This window comes from Bufo gargarizans, chromosome 6 (genome assembly GCF_014858855.1).
Source record: "Bufo gargarizans isolate SCDJY-AF-19 chromosome 6, ASM1485885v1, whole genome shotgun sequence".
Taxonomy (NCBI): Eukaryota; Metazoa; Chordata; class Amphibia; order Anura; family Bufonidae; genus Bufo; species Bufo gargarizans.
In genome coordinates this window covers 307,666,472-307,684,200 of record NC_058085.1, presented here as the reverse complement: position 1 = coordinate 307,684,200, position 17,729 = coordinate 307,666,472, and the positions used below count along the sequence as shown (strand labels likewise).

Genomic DNA, 17,729 nt, shown 5'->3' with positions numbered 1-17,729 from the left:
TTTAATATGCCATTTCCCCTGCAAACCAAGGTTGCATCCTCACGCACGCAGCAAGTCATATCCCCTGTGCAGCTGTTTGCATGGCCACAGCTTCTTGTGAGCATACAAATTCCTAGAAGGTGTTGTCTCCTCTGCATAACCCCCTTCCCCAAGTAAATAGCCGCTGCTGGGACTATTCGGTGTGGTATGAATTTATTTGCAGAATTGCTGTAGGCTAATAGGTTGTCAGAGGAAGATAAGGCCCCATGCACACGGCCGTGTTTCACAGCCGTGTGCGGGGCCGTGGAACCGCGGCCTGGATCCCTCCTGAGAGCAGGAGCGCACGGCGTCACTGGTTGCTATGACGCCGTGCGCTCCCTGCTGCCGCCGCAATACAGTAATACACGGCCATGATCTATAGCAGTGTATTACTGTACTGTGCCGGCAGCAGGGAGCGCACGGCGTCATAGCAACCAGTGACGCTGTGCGCTCCTGCTCTCAGGAGGGATCCAGGCCGCGGTTCCACGGCCCGCACACGGCTGTGAAACACGGCCGTGTGCATGGGACCTAACACTTTAAAGGGAACCTGTCACCGGGATTTTGTGTATAGAGATGACAACATGGGTTGTTAGATGGCCGCTAGCACATCCGCAATACCCAGTCCCCATAGCTCTGTGTGCTTTAATTGTGTAAAAAAAAACAACGATTTTTTTAATACATATGTAAATTAACCTGAGATGAGTCCTGTCCTTGACTCATCTCAGGTTAATTAACATATGTATCATTTTTTTTTTACACAATAAAAGCACACAGAGCTATGGGGACTGGGTATTGCGGATGTGCTAGCGGCCATCTAGCAACCCATGTCCTCAGCTCTATACACAAAATCCCGGTGACAGATTCCCTTTAAGAACTGCGTCATAGATTCGTAAAAGCTTTAAGGCCCCATTGACACATCCGTATTTTTGTTTGGTGACTGACCACATTTTTTGCAGGTTGGATGCGGACCCATTCATTTCAATGGGGCTGGAAAAATGCGGAAAGCACACCGTGTCCTGCCCTTATCCTTATGTCTGTTCTGCAGTCCTGCAAAAGCGATAGAATATGTCCTATTCTTGTGTCTTTTGTGGACAAGAATAGGCATTGTTGCAATGGGTCCACAAAAAAAAAAACGGATGCAACACGGACATCACACAGATTCACAAAATGCATATGGTCATGTGAAGGCACCCTAAGGGCTCATGCACACAACCATTGTTGATTTGCAGTCCGCAAATTGTGGATCCAAAAAACACAGATACTGGCCGTGTGCATTCAGCATTTTGCGGAACAGAACAACCAGCCCATAATAGAACAATCCTATCCTTGTATCCTTTTTATTTTTTGTGGAATGGGCATACGGACACGGAAGGCATTCAGAGTCATTCACAGTTCTTTTGCTGCCCATTGAAGTGAATAGGCCGCAAAAAAATAAATAAATTAACGGACACAGACAAAAAATAAGTTTGTGTGTATGAGCCCTAAGCCAACTGCACACGGTTTACTGATAGAAAATCCGCACAGATTTCCATGCCGTTGCTTTTGCGTTTTCGCAACAAAGCCCCATGTGTAACATGGTTTGTAGTGCAGATATGATGAGGTTTTGCAAAAAAGAAATATCCACACAAAAACACACACAATTAACCCCCTGTGGATTTCAAGTTCCACATGGCAAGTGAATTTTCTAATATTTCTTATCTCATCCGCTATGCTGGTCATCTCCCTCGGCGCATGATGGCATCATCACGTCGGCTGGCCTGGTGACGTCATATGTCACCACTAGAGAGGAGCGAATTGAAGTTGACGAAGTGAAATTCGATCCGAATTTCAGGAAAAATTTGATTTGCACCGAATGCGAACTATTCTCACGCTTCGTGGTAACGAATCTCATTTTTTCCTAAAATAGCTGCTGCACATGTTAGGACATGGAGCAAGGAACTCTGGGAACGAGGAATCACCCACAATGCCATGCATGTAGCCAATCAGCAGCCAGCCAGCCCTCTGATGTCACAGCCCTATAAATAGCCTCAGCCATCTTGGATTCAGCCATTTTCCAGTGTGCTTAGTGCAAGGAGAGACGTCAGCAGGCGCTAGGGACAGTGCTAGAAAATACTTTAAAACTTTTATTTTGCTATAAAGAAGTTCAGGAAAAAGATAGGGAGGAATCATTTCACAGTATTGAAGCAGAACAGGGTTCAGTAGGGGAGGTTACAGCCTGGGTAATCCTATTACACCTTGCTGCACTGACTTCCGGATCCAAATTGCCATTATACAGCTCTGTAATTCCAGCAAACCATTCTTGTTATTGGGGTGCAAGTGCTGTTTGATACAGCCATTAACAGGGTTTATTACAAGGAAATATTGATATGTCTTATTTGCCCTTGTGCGGTGCGGTAATATGTTCTAAAGCATATTTTGGCTTGTATTAGTGGGGAAAAAAGGGCTTATTAGCCATTGTGTGGTGTAGTAAAAAAAAAAGACAGCCCTTTTTGGCGTGTATTAGTGGCAAAAATATATATATTTGCAGTTCAGCAGTGCAGTTATACAGTTGCAAGAAAAAGTATGTGACCCCTTTGGAATGATATAGATTTCTGCACAAATTGGTCATAAAATGTGATCTGATCTTCATCTAAGTCACAACAATAGACAACACAGTCTGCTTAAACTAATAACACACAAAGAATTAAATGTTACCATGTTTTTATTGAACACACCATGTAAACATTCACAGTGCAGGTGGGAAAAAGTATGTGAACCCCTAGACTAATGACCTCTCCAAGAGCTAATTGGAGTGAGGTGTCAGCCAACTGGAGTCCAATCAATGAGATGAGATTGGAGGTGTGGGTTACAGCTGCCCTGCCCTATAAAAAACACACCAGTTCTGGGTTTGCTTTTCACAAGAAGCATTGCCTGATGTGAATGATGCCTTGTACAAAAGAGCTCTCAGAAGACATACGATTAAGAATAGTTAACTTGCATAAGGCTGGAAAGGGTTATAAAAGTATCTCCAAAAGCCTTGCTGTTCATCAGTACAAGGTAAGACAAATTGTCTATGAATAGAGAAAGTTCAGCACTGCTGCTACTCTCCCTAGGAGTGACCGTCCTGTAAAGATGACTGCAAGAGCATATTGCAGACTGCTCAATATGGTGAAGAAGAATCCTAGAGTGTCAGCTAAAGACTTACAAAAGTCTCTGGCATATGCTAACATCCCTGTTAGTGACACGGACGGTACGGTGCAGGTTGCCACTGAAAAAATATCCCAGATATTGCTAGAGTTCTATAAGAATTTATACACTACTAAAACGGTAGCTACGGAAACTGACATCAAAAATGTCCTCCATCCCTTGCGACTGCCCACTCTAGATCAGGACCAAAGGACACTCCTAGATAGTCCATTCACTCTGAGAGAACTAGAAGTGGCATTGGGGGACATGGCTAACAATAAAGCTCCAGGGAGTGATGGCCTACCTGCTGAGATTTATAAGCAATTTGCCCCAATTTTATTGCCCCAGTTATTGGAAGTATTTAACGAGGCCCGACTGGTGGGTAAATTGCCTGACACGATGAATGAGGCGGTTATAGTTGTTATACCAAAGCCAGGTAAAGATCCGGTGGAGGCAGAGTCATATAGGCCCATCTCATTGCTGCAGGCGGATGTTGTTGGCCAAAATATTGGCTAACCGTCTTAACTCGGTCATTGCCTCACTCATAAACAAGGACCAGGCAGGTTTTATGCCAAACATGTCGACAGCGATAAACATTAGGAGACTCTACCTGAATGTTCGGGTGGGCCAGGTCCACGCCTTGAATGCGGCGGTCGCGTCTCTTGACGCGGCCAAAGTATTCGACAGCGTGGAATGGCAGTACTTGGGGGTGGGATCGGTATTTATTGATTGGATCAAAATGTTGTACGCAGGCCCTACGGCTAGAATACAGGCGAATGGATGCCTTTCTGACCCATTCAACCTTCAGAGGGGCACCAGACAGGGATGTCCATTGTCACCGCTATTATTTGCAATGGCAATTGAGCCCTTGGCGGAGGCTATACGTTCATCAGCGGCGGTCAAGGGACTTACATATGGGTCGGTAACTGAAAAAGTGGCATTGTACGCAGATGATTTGCTCCTGTTTTTAGATGAATGGGAGAGGTCCCTGCCGGCTGCTATGGAAATTATTAACAGGTTTGGACATATGTCGGGCCTCAGAATCAACTGGTCAAAGTCAGTCCTAATGCCGCTTGCTGATTATACTGCGATAGATCCTGTTTTGGCTGGTGGGCTACAGATAGTGTCAAGTTTCAAATACTTGGGGATACAGGTCTCCAGAAATGATAGGGACGTTATAGACTTGAATGTAATGCCGTTACTGGATAAGTTCAGGAAGAAAGTACAGGCATGGTCGAAATTACCTTTATCTATGGTTGGCAGAACAAACCCGCTTAAAATGATTCTCATGCCCCAGCTCCTCTATCTGCTGCACAACGCGCCCATGTGGATTCCATTAAGTATGTTTTATACTATCAACTCAATCTTTAGAGACTTAAATCTGGAAGAAAGGGATTCCTCTGATTAAATTGAGTACCCTATATAGATCTAAGACTAGGGGAGGACTGAGTGTCCCTGACCCCTTGGTTTACTTTTTGGCAGCCCAAATGCAGCATATAAGGGGTTGGGGAGAGGAAGGACAGGTTAATAAGATAGGTACAATGGTAAAACACTTGCTTAATAGAGGGTGCCTCCTATCTGCGCTAGAGGACGGTGCTTTTAAAGAGGTAGGGAGGAAATAAGGGGTATTGGATTTAAAACATAGGGTGTGGTGGAAAACCAGGAAAATGGCAGGTATTGAGGGGTATACGAAGTTTACTCCAATTTGGCCGAATATCATGTATGCTGAACTTAATAAGGTTTCCAGTGTCGGGGCATGGAGGAAATTTGGCTTGGACAGGCTGTGTCAATTATTCGGAGATGCATCCCTTAAAGATTTCTCTACACTACAGCAGGAGTTCAGTCTGCCCAAATCTCTCTTCTATGTATACTTGCAAGTGAGACATGCCATACAAGTGCAGGAGCGACAGGGGAAATTGTTGCCTGCCCAGAAGCATCTGACTATAGACCTCACGACCACTGGTGGCGGCTCGGGGGGGGGGGGGGGGGAGTGATATCGATGCATTACCTTATTCTAATGGAAGCCATGCATAAAAAGAATCCGTTACAACTGTTTGGAAAATGGGAGAAAGATATACCAGGATTGAAGGAGGACCAATGGGAAAAGGTGCTAGCTGATTTTCCTGATATAGCGGTGAGTGAGGCTCATAGGGTTTCGCAATTGCTGCTGCTTCACAGGGTATAAAGGACCCCAAAAATGTTATAGAATAGGATTTCTTTCTGATGACACGTGCCCAAGATGTGGTGCTACATCTGCTGACTTAATACACTTGATGTGGAACTGTCCGCGCTTGCGCAGATATTGGAATGAGGTGGTAGACCTCATCGTGAAGGTTTATAAGATTAGGATTGAACGCTCTCCTTTATTGTGTGCATATTAGGTTATGTTGGGGAAGTGCCGGGATCTAGAGAGGTCAAGTTGGCAATTCAGCGCATTTTATATCAGGCTAGAAAGAGGATAGCGTCCCGCTGGATAGCTCAGGATCCACCGGAGTTAAGCGAATTGATAACATCGACGCACACCTTGGTGCAACTCGAGAGTTATGTTTATCAAAAGAGGGGAAATAACAAAAAGTTTAATAAAATATGGTATACATGGATTGAACACTTTCATCTTGTTATTTAGGGCAGAGGCCTGGGGAAGGAGAGGGAAGTGAAAGTCATAGACAATACGAAAGAGAACTGGACATAATGTACGGTAAAAAGTAATAGGTGTATGAGCTGGTGTGCTTGTGGTTTGAATGTGAATTGGATCATACTCTGCAATATGCTGTGGACTTTTTTCGGTGATGGACTGCACCTGGACTTTGGGGCTGGGGAAGGAGGGAGGGGAGGGTTTGGGATGGGTTTATGTGTGTTGTTACTTTTGTCCACATATAAAAATTTAAAATTTGATCTTGAATAAAAAGATTTGATCAAAAAAAAAGCATCCCTGTTAGCGAATCTACGATACGTAAAACATTAAACAAGAATGGATTTCATGAGAGGATACCACAGAGGAAGCCACTGCTGTCCAAAAAAAAAACATTGCTGCACATTTACAGTTTGCACAAGAGCACCTGGATGTTCCACAGCAGTACTGGCAAAATATTCTGTGGATAGATTAAACCAAAGTTGAGTTGTTTGGAAGAAACACACAACACTATGTGTGGAGAAAAAGAGGCACAGCACACCAGCATCAAAACCTCATCCTAACTGTGAAGTATGGTGGTGGGGACATCATGTTTTGGTGCTGCTTTGCTGCGTCAGGGCCTGGACGGATTGGTATCATCTAAGGAAAAATGAATTCCCAAGTTTATCAAGACATTTTGCAGGAGAACTTAAGGCCATCTGTCCACCAGCTGAAGGTCAACAGAAGATGGGTGTTGCAACAGGACAACGACCCAAAGCATAGAAGTAAATCAACAACAGAATGGCTTAAACAGAAGAAAATATGCCTTCTCGAGTGGCCCAGTCAGAGTCCTGACCTCAACCCGATTGAGATGCTGTGGCATGACCTCAAGAAAGCGATTCACACCAGACATCCCAAGAATATTACTAAAACTGAAACATGTTCTGTAAAGAGCAATGGTCAAGAATTATTCCTGACCGTTGTGCACGTCTGATCTGCAACTACAGGAAACGTTTGGTTGAAGTTATTGCTGCCAAAGGAGGTTCAACCAGTTATTAAAGCCAAGGGTTCACATACTTTTTCCACCTGCACTGTTTACATGATGTGTTCAATAAAAACATGGTAACATTTAATTCTTTGTATGTTATTAGTTTAAGCAGACTGTGATTGTCTATTGTTGTAACTTAGATCAAGATCAGATCACATTTTATGACCAATTTGTGCAGAAATCCATATCATTCCAAAGGGTTCACATACTTTTTTTGCAACTGTATGTACTAAAGCCCTTTTTGGCGTTTATTAGTGGCATACAAAAAAGTATTTGCCGTTGTGTGGCAAAGTGAGAAAATTACAGCACTTTTTGGCGTGCATTAGTGGCAAGAAAAAATATATTTGCCGTTCAGTGGTGCAGTTATATGTTCTAAAGCCCTTTTTGGAGTCTATTAGTGGCAAACAAATATATATTTGCCGTTCAGCGGGTCAGTTAAATGTTCTAAAGCCCTTTTTTGCATGTATTAGTGGCACAAAAAAAAAAGTATTTGCCGTTGTTTAGTGAAGTGAGAAAATTACAGCCCTTTTTGGCATGTATTAGTGGTAAAAAAAATATATTATTTGCCCTTCAGCGGTGCAGTTATATGTTCTAAAGCCTTTTGTGGCGTTTATAAGTGACAAAAAAAAAGGGCCTATTTGCTGTTCAGCGGTGCAGTTATATGTTCTAAAGCCCTTTTTGGCGTGTATGAGTGGCAAAAAAAATAGTATTTGCCGGTCAGCGGTGCAGTTAAAGCCTTTTGTGGTGTGTATAAGTAGAAAAAATAAGGGCGTATTTGCTTCAGCAGTGCATTTATATGTTCTAAATCCCTTTTTGTCAGCTATTATGCCCCTTTCACACGAGACTGAATCCTGACCCATTCATTTCAATGGGTCTGTGTACATGAGCTTTTTTTTCACGCATCAGTTCTGTGTTGCGTGAAAAACGCAGCATGTTCTATATTGTGCGTTTTTCACACAGCCCTGGCCCCATAGAAGTAAATGTGGCTTCGGTTAAAAACGCATTGCATCCGGAAGCAAGTGCAGATGCAATGTGTTTTTCACTGATGGTTGCTAGGAGCTGTTGTTTTCTAAACTTTCAGGTTTTTATCACTTGCGTGAAAAACGCATCAATACACATTGCACTCGAATGGAATAAACTTGCTTGCAAAATGGTAAGAGTTTGACTGAACACACCCTGACCGCATACAGACCTAATACGTCACGGTCGTGTGAAAGATTTACCGTTCAGCAGTGCAGTTCTATGTTCTAAAGCCTTTTGTGGTGTGTATAAGTGGAAAAAAATAAGGGCCTATTTGCCGTTCAGTGGTGCAGTTATATGTTCTAAAGCCCTTTTTGGCGTGTATTAGTAGCACAAAAAAAAGTATTTGCCGTTGTGTGGTGAAGTGAGAAAATTACAGCCCTTTTTGGTGTGTATTAGTGGCAAAAAAATATATATATTTGCTGTTCAGCGGTGCAGTTATACTGTATTTCTAAAGCCTTTGTGGTGTGTATAAGTGGAAAAAAATAAGGGCCTATTTGCCATTCAGCGGTGCATTTATATGTTCTAAAGCCCTTTTTGGCATCTATTAGTGGAAAAAAAATGGGCTAATTCACTTTTTATTTATTTATTTATTTGATCTAAAAGTATGTCAGGCAGAGAAGTGCCAGGCCCTGTACAGGGGAGTGGCAGAGGCCTAAATGTTTCTGGCGTAGGTCGCAGCAGAGTAAGGGGGAGTGGAAGCAGGAGCTCTCACCTGTCCTCAACCAACCTCTGTCCTTTTCTGTTCCCTCAGCCACAGAAGTATTATATGCTGTGAGCTCATCTGCACTATACAGAGAGGACAAGCTACTAGAGGACAGTCAGCAGCTACTGGCCAGCCAAGATGTGGAGACATTCGCCACTTCCTCCGGTAGGCGGGAAAATAGTGATGAGTAAAGTGGCGTGGGAGCTGGTGTTGCGAGTGGTCGGGCTTCTGGCTGCTATGGCAGGGTGGGGTGGTAGGAGCAGTTCCAGCTCCATCAGCAGCAAATTGAGTCTAGAGTGGCCGATGAGCAGCTTTTTTCACCTGCCTAGTGAAGAAACTACTCACCAGCAGCAGCAGCTAGACCTTGAGCAGGACCTGAACCAGCAGGTGGTGGCATACTTGGACAGCACCCTGCCACCCCGTGTTGAAGATCCGCTGGACTACTAGGCAGCCAAACTGGATTTGTGACTGCAACTGGCAGAGTTTGTCCTGGAAAAGCTGTCCTGCCCGGCCAGTAGTGTGGCAGCAGAGCGGGTGTTTAGTGCAGGAGGGCCATAGTTACCCCAAGAAGAACTCTCCTCTCCACCTAAAATGTGGAGAGACTGACCTTTGTCAAGATGAATCAGGCGTGGATCAGCCAGGATTTCCACCCACTAATGCCTGATGCATCAGACTAGATCATCCATGGCACCAACACTTTGACAAAAGAGACCGTTTTTTTCTGCCTACCTGCCTCAGCTACTATTCTGATGCTGCCAACCGCCTGATGCCACACATCTGATGCCAATCTGATGCCAAGTGCTCCTTCTTTCACCCACCATCTTCAGCTGATACTGGTATTGCCACCCACCTCCCCACTCTGTCACTGGGTCACTGTGTGGTCTCCTGATGCTGCTGCCACCTTACACACTATATCATGTTGCCACTCTGTGGTCTCCTGATGCTACAGCCACCTCCACACTATGTCACCTTGCCACTCTGTGGTCTCCTGATCCTGCTGCTACCTCAACACTATGTCATCTTGCCACTCTGTGCCTCCTGATGCTGCTGCTGCCACCTCCACACTGTCATTGTGCCACTTTGTGGCCTCCTGATGCTGCTGCTGCCACCTCCACACTGTGGCCTCATCCTGATGTTGCTGCCACCTCCAGACTCTGTCACTGGGCCACTCTGTGGTCTCCTAATGCTGCTTCCACCTCACACTATGTCATAGGGCCACAGAGTGGCCTTCTCATGCTTTTTCCCATGCTTTGGGGTTATTGTTCTGGTGGATCAGAGGAAGGGCAAAATAATCAGTGATGTCAAAACACAAACTTACTGCTGACACCCTCTCCACTCCGTCGGGGGGTGGGGGGGGGGGGATCTACTTGTTTAAGCGTTTAATAAAACAGGTTCTGTAGACATCTATGTGAAATTAGCTGCCAACAGTGTAAAAGGAGTGCGCTTCTTCTTGACGCTAACTGTTAGGCTGAGTTCATACTTGAGTTATTTGGTCAGTTTTGGCCCCTTAACTGCCCAAATAAGTGAAATATGCAGTTATTCTAAGAGCGACACCCGTCATCTGCATGTCATACTGACTCACAGTATTGTTTCACTACCGCAGCAGACTCCCTATGAGTGTTACTGCAAGGCACAGTGTTCTACACCACTATAAAGGCTCTCTGCAGCCAGGAAATAGCATTTTTTTTAACGCGATTAACCACGAATAAATTCAGATCGAACCAAAAAAAATAAAAAAATTGGCGAACCGGCTAAATCGATTTTTGGGAGAAATTCTGTAATCTCTAGTCACCACGCACAAGATTTTAAATAGGATCTTCTAGCAAGATAGCTGTGGCGGCCTCTTCACGCTCAAATAGATGCGGTAACTATAATTTTTTACCTCCATTTCAGGGAAAATCGATTAGTTACCAGGAAGTATGAGGAAATTCAGCTTCGTAAAGAATCACATTTTTCCTGAAATTTGGATCGAAGTCCACTTCGTGAACTTCAATTCACTCAACACTAGTGTTCACTATTTATTATCCATTCTTGGTTTTGTCTTCAAAACCTGCATCAGAAAACCTGAATGTGAAAACCCAGCTTTAAATGGGTTATACAAGATTTTGTAAAATTAGGCAAGGGGCAGTGTAAAAGTAAGAAAATACCTTCCTCCACTTTAAAATGTCCTGCTGGTTCCCGCCAGGCCTGTAGTGATGACATCATGTTTATTGTTCCTATGATTGCTGCAGCCAGTCCCTGGCCTCAGCGGTCATGTTTGCATGAATGGCATATTACTGCTCAGGCCAGTGTTTGACTGCAGCGGTCACGGGAACGATGAATGAAATGTACTGCTGCAGGTCCAACGGGTATCAGAGTGACAGAGACCAGAGCCACAGCACAGAACATTTTAGTGGTAAGGATTTTTTTTTATACTGTCCCCTGCTCTGTACCTAAGCCTAGAAAATCGTGGGGAATCCCTTTAATGATGCAGTGAGAATTGTGGACAAACTGTGGGCCTCTGTTCACTTTGGCCTACAGGTTGTAAGTAAGTAGCCTGTTCCCTTTTAACAATTTGCATAGCTGTGACTCCATGTTATATATTATCTTGAGTTCCTCCAAAGTAGATTTACACTCCGCGGCTTCTTTTTACACGTTACAGATGCTTTCTCCTTACAGATTCTTTCACTCAACTGAATATTACTGATGCAAAAGTTAGAAGGAGGCTGTCAACCTTCTGGCTTCATTGAAATATTTAAGAAGACAGGTCATTGGCAGCAGAAAGCAGCTCGCTATCGAGGTTGTCTAAAGTTGGCCACAGATACGAGAGAAACATAATACAAAACTACTGATTTTTACTCTTTCCTGATTATTGGCCATGAATCGGCCCTTGCAGCTTTTTTCATATACTTCTCAAAGAGTTTGGCACAAACAAAGATTGTCAAGGATCCAGCACTTCCATAAACTGACTTCCTTATTTACGGATCATTAAAACATGATGCTTACAAAAATTAAGAGAGCATGGTCTTGTTTTCCTACGTGTTTCAAGCACAGTGGTTCTTACTCATGGTACTTACTCACTATTGCTCAAGGCCATTGCTCATGGTTATTACTTATGGTCAGTGCTCATGATAATTACTCATGGTAATGCCATGAATAAAAACCTTTGTGTAATTTTATAGAAATGTTGGATCTTTGAGAATCTTTGACCATATACTCACCTGCAGGTCGGCAGGTCCTATGTAGAAATCTGAGTCTCACTTCCTTCTGGGATTCGCGTCCCCACCTATCCCGTGGTTGAACTTGATGGACTTTTTTCCAACCATATTAACTATGTCTGTGAAGGTTCTCATTTATCCAGGTCATGGTATATCTTTAAAGAATAAATCAAGGCAACTGGACGTATTAACTATGTAACTATGTAGGTCCCAGGTATATCCAGGATTACAAGGACACAGTGTTGCACCAGCAGGATTCAGTAAGTGTTTTGTGTGGAGTGTCTGGTAATGCAGCAAGCCCCTGAGGAGCCGAAGCAGGGTATGTGAGTAATAGTGGCTTTGGCTCTTATCACAGTGATCTCACACCGTTGCTCACTAGGGCCAGTGCAGTAAAAAGGAGGGCACACCCTTTCTTCCTTCTGGGCATTCCCCAGTGTTAGGGCTTCTGTCTGATTGTAGTTTGGGGTGTGCTTGGTGTTAACATTTGTATGGGTGTAAGGCAGGGTATGTAGGGTGTGCAATGGCCAGCATATTTCTAGGAGTCCGTAACCAGGCCACATTTAACAGAATCAAAGTCTCTTTTTACTGTTGTGCAAAATGAGGGTTGTAGACTCAGAACACAGTTCCAACAATGTACAGTGCAAATCTTCCCTGAATGTTTTTTTATGGGTCTAAGCCAGGTTCAGATTAAAAGGCTTCTGTCACCCCACTAAAGTCATATTCATTCGGCGCAGGCGCTCTGAGATCGGCTCGCTCACCTCCTCAGAACTCCTCATCTCAGAGCGCCTGCGCCGAATGAACACAGGCGCGCTATTTTTGAAATGCTGACAGGGCCGGCCGGAGGAGGAGATCGCGGCTGGCCCTGTCAATCAACACGACGAGGGGGCGTTTTTTTTGTGGCGGCTACCAGCAAGTAGCCGCCCTACTTGCTGGTAGAGACCTAATTTACATATTATAAAAGTTCGTTTTTATAAGAAACTGCTGAAGGAAAGTAAGTAACACCGTTATATTTTCATATATTGCAGTATAAGGAATTTAACTAGCCCCCCCAAAAAAATATGACTTTAGTGGGGTGACAGAAGCCCTTTAAAGTAGCCCTTTACTCATCTTCTGCTAAATCTGAGGCTGACAATAATACATTTGGTAGGATAGTTGTAATACACTACTGCGGAGTACAGATTCAGGAAAACAACCGACCGCGTTTTGTCTAAGTGTGGATGGCGTCTTAGCAGTATTCCCCTCATAGCTGTAATGTCTATAGGTTTTGACAGCAGTACAATTTGCAATTAGGCCCTTCTCTTGAGTACTTCACAAACAGCAAATCAACGGCCAATGATTTTCTCCCGGCCGCATAATACTTGAGAGTATTACATCCTCAAAGTACCTTTAGTTGGGTGGTAGTCTTAAGAAGATATTAAAGAGCATCTGTCATTAAGATCCTCCCTATTAAACCAAGCAAACTGGGTCACATGACAACATGAAATCATTAGCTTTTATACCTCCTTTTTGAACAAAAAGTTGGGGACCATGCTTGCCACTTGTGATCAGATGATCTCATGATTTCAGTAGCGTAATGCCAAAATAGAGTGCATAATAATACGGTCATATTCTTCCCACATAACTTATATTGCCTAAAAAATATGTACTATCCCAATAATGCTCCCTTAACCAGCCCATATAATATTGCCTTATAGTTCCAGAATAATACTGCAATATAATTTCGCCATACAAAGCTAAAAAATAATTTTAATAGTTTTAATAGATTCTCGTCTTTGGGGACTCTCTAGTATTTGGAAACACAGGCCAATTGCCCGGTCTGCCACGCTGCAAGTGGTCCTGCATATATTACAGTAGATTACAGAAAGAACATGATCTCTGGTTAGCAGATCTTATTTCTCTCTGTGGTCTTCTCCGCTCCATGTATATATGAAGAGCATAGAGAAACAAATAGAAAACTTGTACTTGTCCATCTATGCATCTGAAAAGGCTCATTTTGAATAGTCCGAGGATCTTTAGGTGTTTAAAACTGCCATGTTGCTAAGGTGTCCATATACTGTATTATGCTGATGTCATTCTTTTTAAATTGTATAAATATCAGACTACCTCACCGTGTCTAGAGGTTGTATCTATGGAGAATCTTTGCTTTAGTGACAAATTAATTGCCCTGGGTGTTCAAATTCTCATGTGAAGTTATCATGCTGTGGAAAAAAAAAATCTACGGGCAGAATGAAGTAACCTGTCAGCACTTAAAGGGAAATTAACATTTCAAGAAAGTAGGTTAGCAGAACATCAGTTTAGAATATTTCATCTTGTGTATAAGGGATGCTGTAGAAGAGGTTCTGTGATTGCTTACATCTACTGGATAACTCGTCTAACCTCTGTTAGAAGGGAGTCCAGATAACAAGATGGTCACAGAGGGTCCCTCAGCAATGAGCTGTAATGTGTGCAACAATCTAGTTCAGCTCCAATACAGTGCCCCCACAGGAAAATAAGGCATTGCACAGTGCCCTTTGATGGTCAACCTAATGGATGGACATACCGGACCTTCCAGGGCATTAGAGTCTTTGTAGCTGCTCTTTGCTGATATACATGAGGGTCATGAATGGAGGACCGCCCTCTATTAATTCCTTAATAGCGCAATGAAAAAGGGTTTGAAGACGCGAACAACCACTTTAACCAACACGTGATACAATCTGCATGAATAAGCTTTGTTCTATTGAACTCCAGTAACCAGCCAATCACCTGTACATCAGACCACCCCGACTGTTGGTAGGTTGACATACAGGGACAGGCCAAAAAGCAGCGGACATAAGAGTCACCATGTGTGCCAATCTTTATGTTGAAGGGGTTGTCCCATCTTTCCAAGGCGAGGTGGGACTAAGCACCGACCATCAGGTGGCCCAGAAACAGTGGACCAGGCCAGCCATCCACTGTTTCTGTAGATACCATTGCAGTGCATGGAAGCCATACAAACAGCTTATCACAGCAAGCTACATATATACTGTTTCCATACCTCTTAGTTTGCTGTACTAAGCTGTTTGTGAAACGGAGGAGAACTAAGCTTGCTCCACTGTTTCCCAGCCACCTGGTGGTTGGCATTTAGTCCCACCTTGCCTTAGAAAAAGAAAGATGGGACAACCCCTTTAACTCTTGAGATCTCATGTCTTGTCTTTTGTTGGGAAGAAGGCCCATTTAGACCTTGGTGAACTTAAAGGGGTTTTCCTAGATTTTTTAACTGATAGGTCATCAGTAGCTGATCAGCTATTTGAGAAGGCACTGGTGCACATAGTAGTGCTGTGACCTTCTCGCATCTTTGCCTAGGTCATGTGATGTCATGTTCATCAGTTACATGGCCTAGATACCGAGCACAGCCGCTATACAGTGTATGGTGCAGCCCTACTGTGAGCGCTGGTGCCTTCTCAAACAGCTGATCAGCGGGGTTCATGGGTGTCCGACTTCCACCGATCAGATACCGATGACCTATCCAGAGGACAGGTCATCAGTTAAAATAAATCTTGGAAAACTCCTTTAAGAACCTTTTCATGGGTCAATTGACCAGGCAGTTATGGGGAATAAACCGATCGTTTCTGATCATTACCTGATCAAGAAAAAAGAGCAGGGAAGAGCAAATTCATCCATCAATCACCTATGCTATATGGAGACAAGCAATTGCTACTGCGATCGTTCGCCCCCATACAGTCACTGTTTCTGGGCAGCAGAATGCTGTTTACACAGGAAGATCTGCTGCCCAGAAAGGATGATTTGGGGTAGGCAGGGGAGAACATTACTGACCTCTTTTGTTATTTTCTTACATTTACCGCTGCAGGGGAAGTTTTTATTTCACTTGGACAACACTGTTAATGTGCCTAAGTTTTGTTGTATTTGTCTGATTGTATTAATTCCATGACTAAAAGAAGCAGAACCCTGGCAACCACTTTAAAGGGGTTCTGTCACCAGATATAACCCTATTATGCTAGCTAGTTAGTTCAGCATTCAGCACAGGCGCGGTGAGGGAAAGGCGCTTGCAGGCTGCCAGCTTCCTCACCGCGCCTGCACCGAATACTGAACGGCGGGAGATTTCACCAGAGCACAGGGCTGGCAGACGGATGCGAGCACTGCCTGGCCCCGTCAATCAGTAGCAACGCCCCCCCCCCCCCCTGCTCCTAGAGGCTAATTAGCATATTATAAAAGTTAGATTTCTGGCGTAATGGGGGCATAGATAAAAGTAGGAATAGGCTAGTTAGGTTTAGCTGACATTAGCACATTGCTAATGTCAGCTAGCTTGATAGGATTAAATCTGGTGACAGAAACCCTTTAATGTTTCACGGATCATCCCCTTTAAGAATATTATTGCTGTTTAATAGCTTCAAGTAAATACAGAATTCAAATTAATTTTCATGACAGGAACTGGAAAGTTACCGACTTCTTTCCTGTAATGGGCATCGGACTATAAGATAAATACGGCTTTGATGCCATTTTTGTACACAGTCATTTAACTTAAAATCCAATAAAAATAAGGAAAACTACCAAATTAATGGAACAACCGAAATCTGTTACTTTCATGTCTTCAGTGTTAACCAAAAAAGAACTGCTAGAAGTCAGCAATGTTTTGCGAAAACCTATTTTATGCTTCAGCCATGGATATTAAGAGTACTTTTAATATAGATCTTCCATGAAAACAACAAGTTCTGCGTCGGAATGGAAATTGGAACAAAGTTGTTGATGAACTGACAGAAAGGAGAGCCCCATCCACAGCTGTGTTTTTCTGTTGCAGTTATGGCTCCAATTATTTTATTTCCTCCTTGAATTTCATCTTTTTAAGGGATTATCCAATAACCTCCAATGTGGCCAACGTCTTCGTACTTTGCCAAAATAATCCAGATGACTGCATTCAGTTCCACCATTTACCTCATGTCTTCCTAGTACACAAAACTGCTTTTTTTTTACACTGTTGTAGACAAAATTCATTCATGTCCACATCAGAAGACAAAAAAGTGATGATTATCCATCTACATTTCAAAGTCATATAATACAGAAGGTTTATAGGATCCACTCGTGGATACAACCTCTTCTTTACAGTTTTGGAGCTTCAAGGTCTCCAGGTCAGGTTGTCACATAAAAGGTGACTGAGCTTTCACAAAACTTTTGATGTCATAGTGAAATATCAAAAGTTTTGATTGGTGGGAGTCTGAGCGCTGAGACATGAGCTGATCACTAGAAGTGCTCACATATTGCGGTGAGACTTAAAGTGGTTTTTCAGGACTACAAAAATATGGATGCTTTCTCCCAAAAACATTACTATACCTGTCCATGGGTTGCATCTGGTATTGTAGCTCAGCTTCTTTGAAGTCAACAGGGATGAGCAGTAATGTCACACGCAACTTGTGGACAGGTGGGGTGCTGTTTTTGGAAGAAATCGGCCATCTTTTTGTAGTCCTGGAGAACCCCTTTAAGTGTTTTCAATAAGCATGCTGGGAACATGGGGAGAAGATCTTTTTCATGATGGAATATGACTTAAGGCAGGGGTGTCAAACTCATTTTCATCAAGGGCTACATTAGCATTATGGTTGCCTTCAAAGGGACGGCTTCTAGAACTCAAGTCTATGTAACACCTCATATAACACAATGATAACTCTCTGAGTACAAATCTGATGTTGATGTGTTAGGTTCAGTAGTCCTATAGAGCCCAAACCATTCATATTACTAGGGTGAAAGACTGAGCAGACTAGTGTACCTGTACTTATCTAGTCTACTTCCACAGACTACAAACCACATTGCCAGAGATATACAGGACAGAGGACGCATGCACGCAGCTCCCGTGCTTTGCTCCTGTTTTCACTCTCATGCCTCTATGAGATGTGAAACACATGATGTCTCTCTGTGACATTGTGATGTCATGTGCAGCCAACACCAGCGCAGCCCTGATGGTTTCTTGTCTTTTCGCAACCTTGCGCGGGCCATATA

The 17,729-nt window shown here is 43.4% G+C and overlaps 1 protein-coding gene across 1 annotated transcript in view; it reads left to right on the top strand.

Annotated features, from left to right (window-relative positions):
- The window catches only part of RNLS (renalase, FAD dependent amine oxidase), a 184,133-nt gene that overhangs the window by 143,905 nt on the left and 22,499 nt on the right, over nucleotides 1–17,729 (top strand). The gene's annotated exons all lie outside the window — the stretch shown is intronic.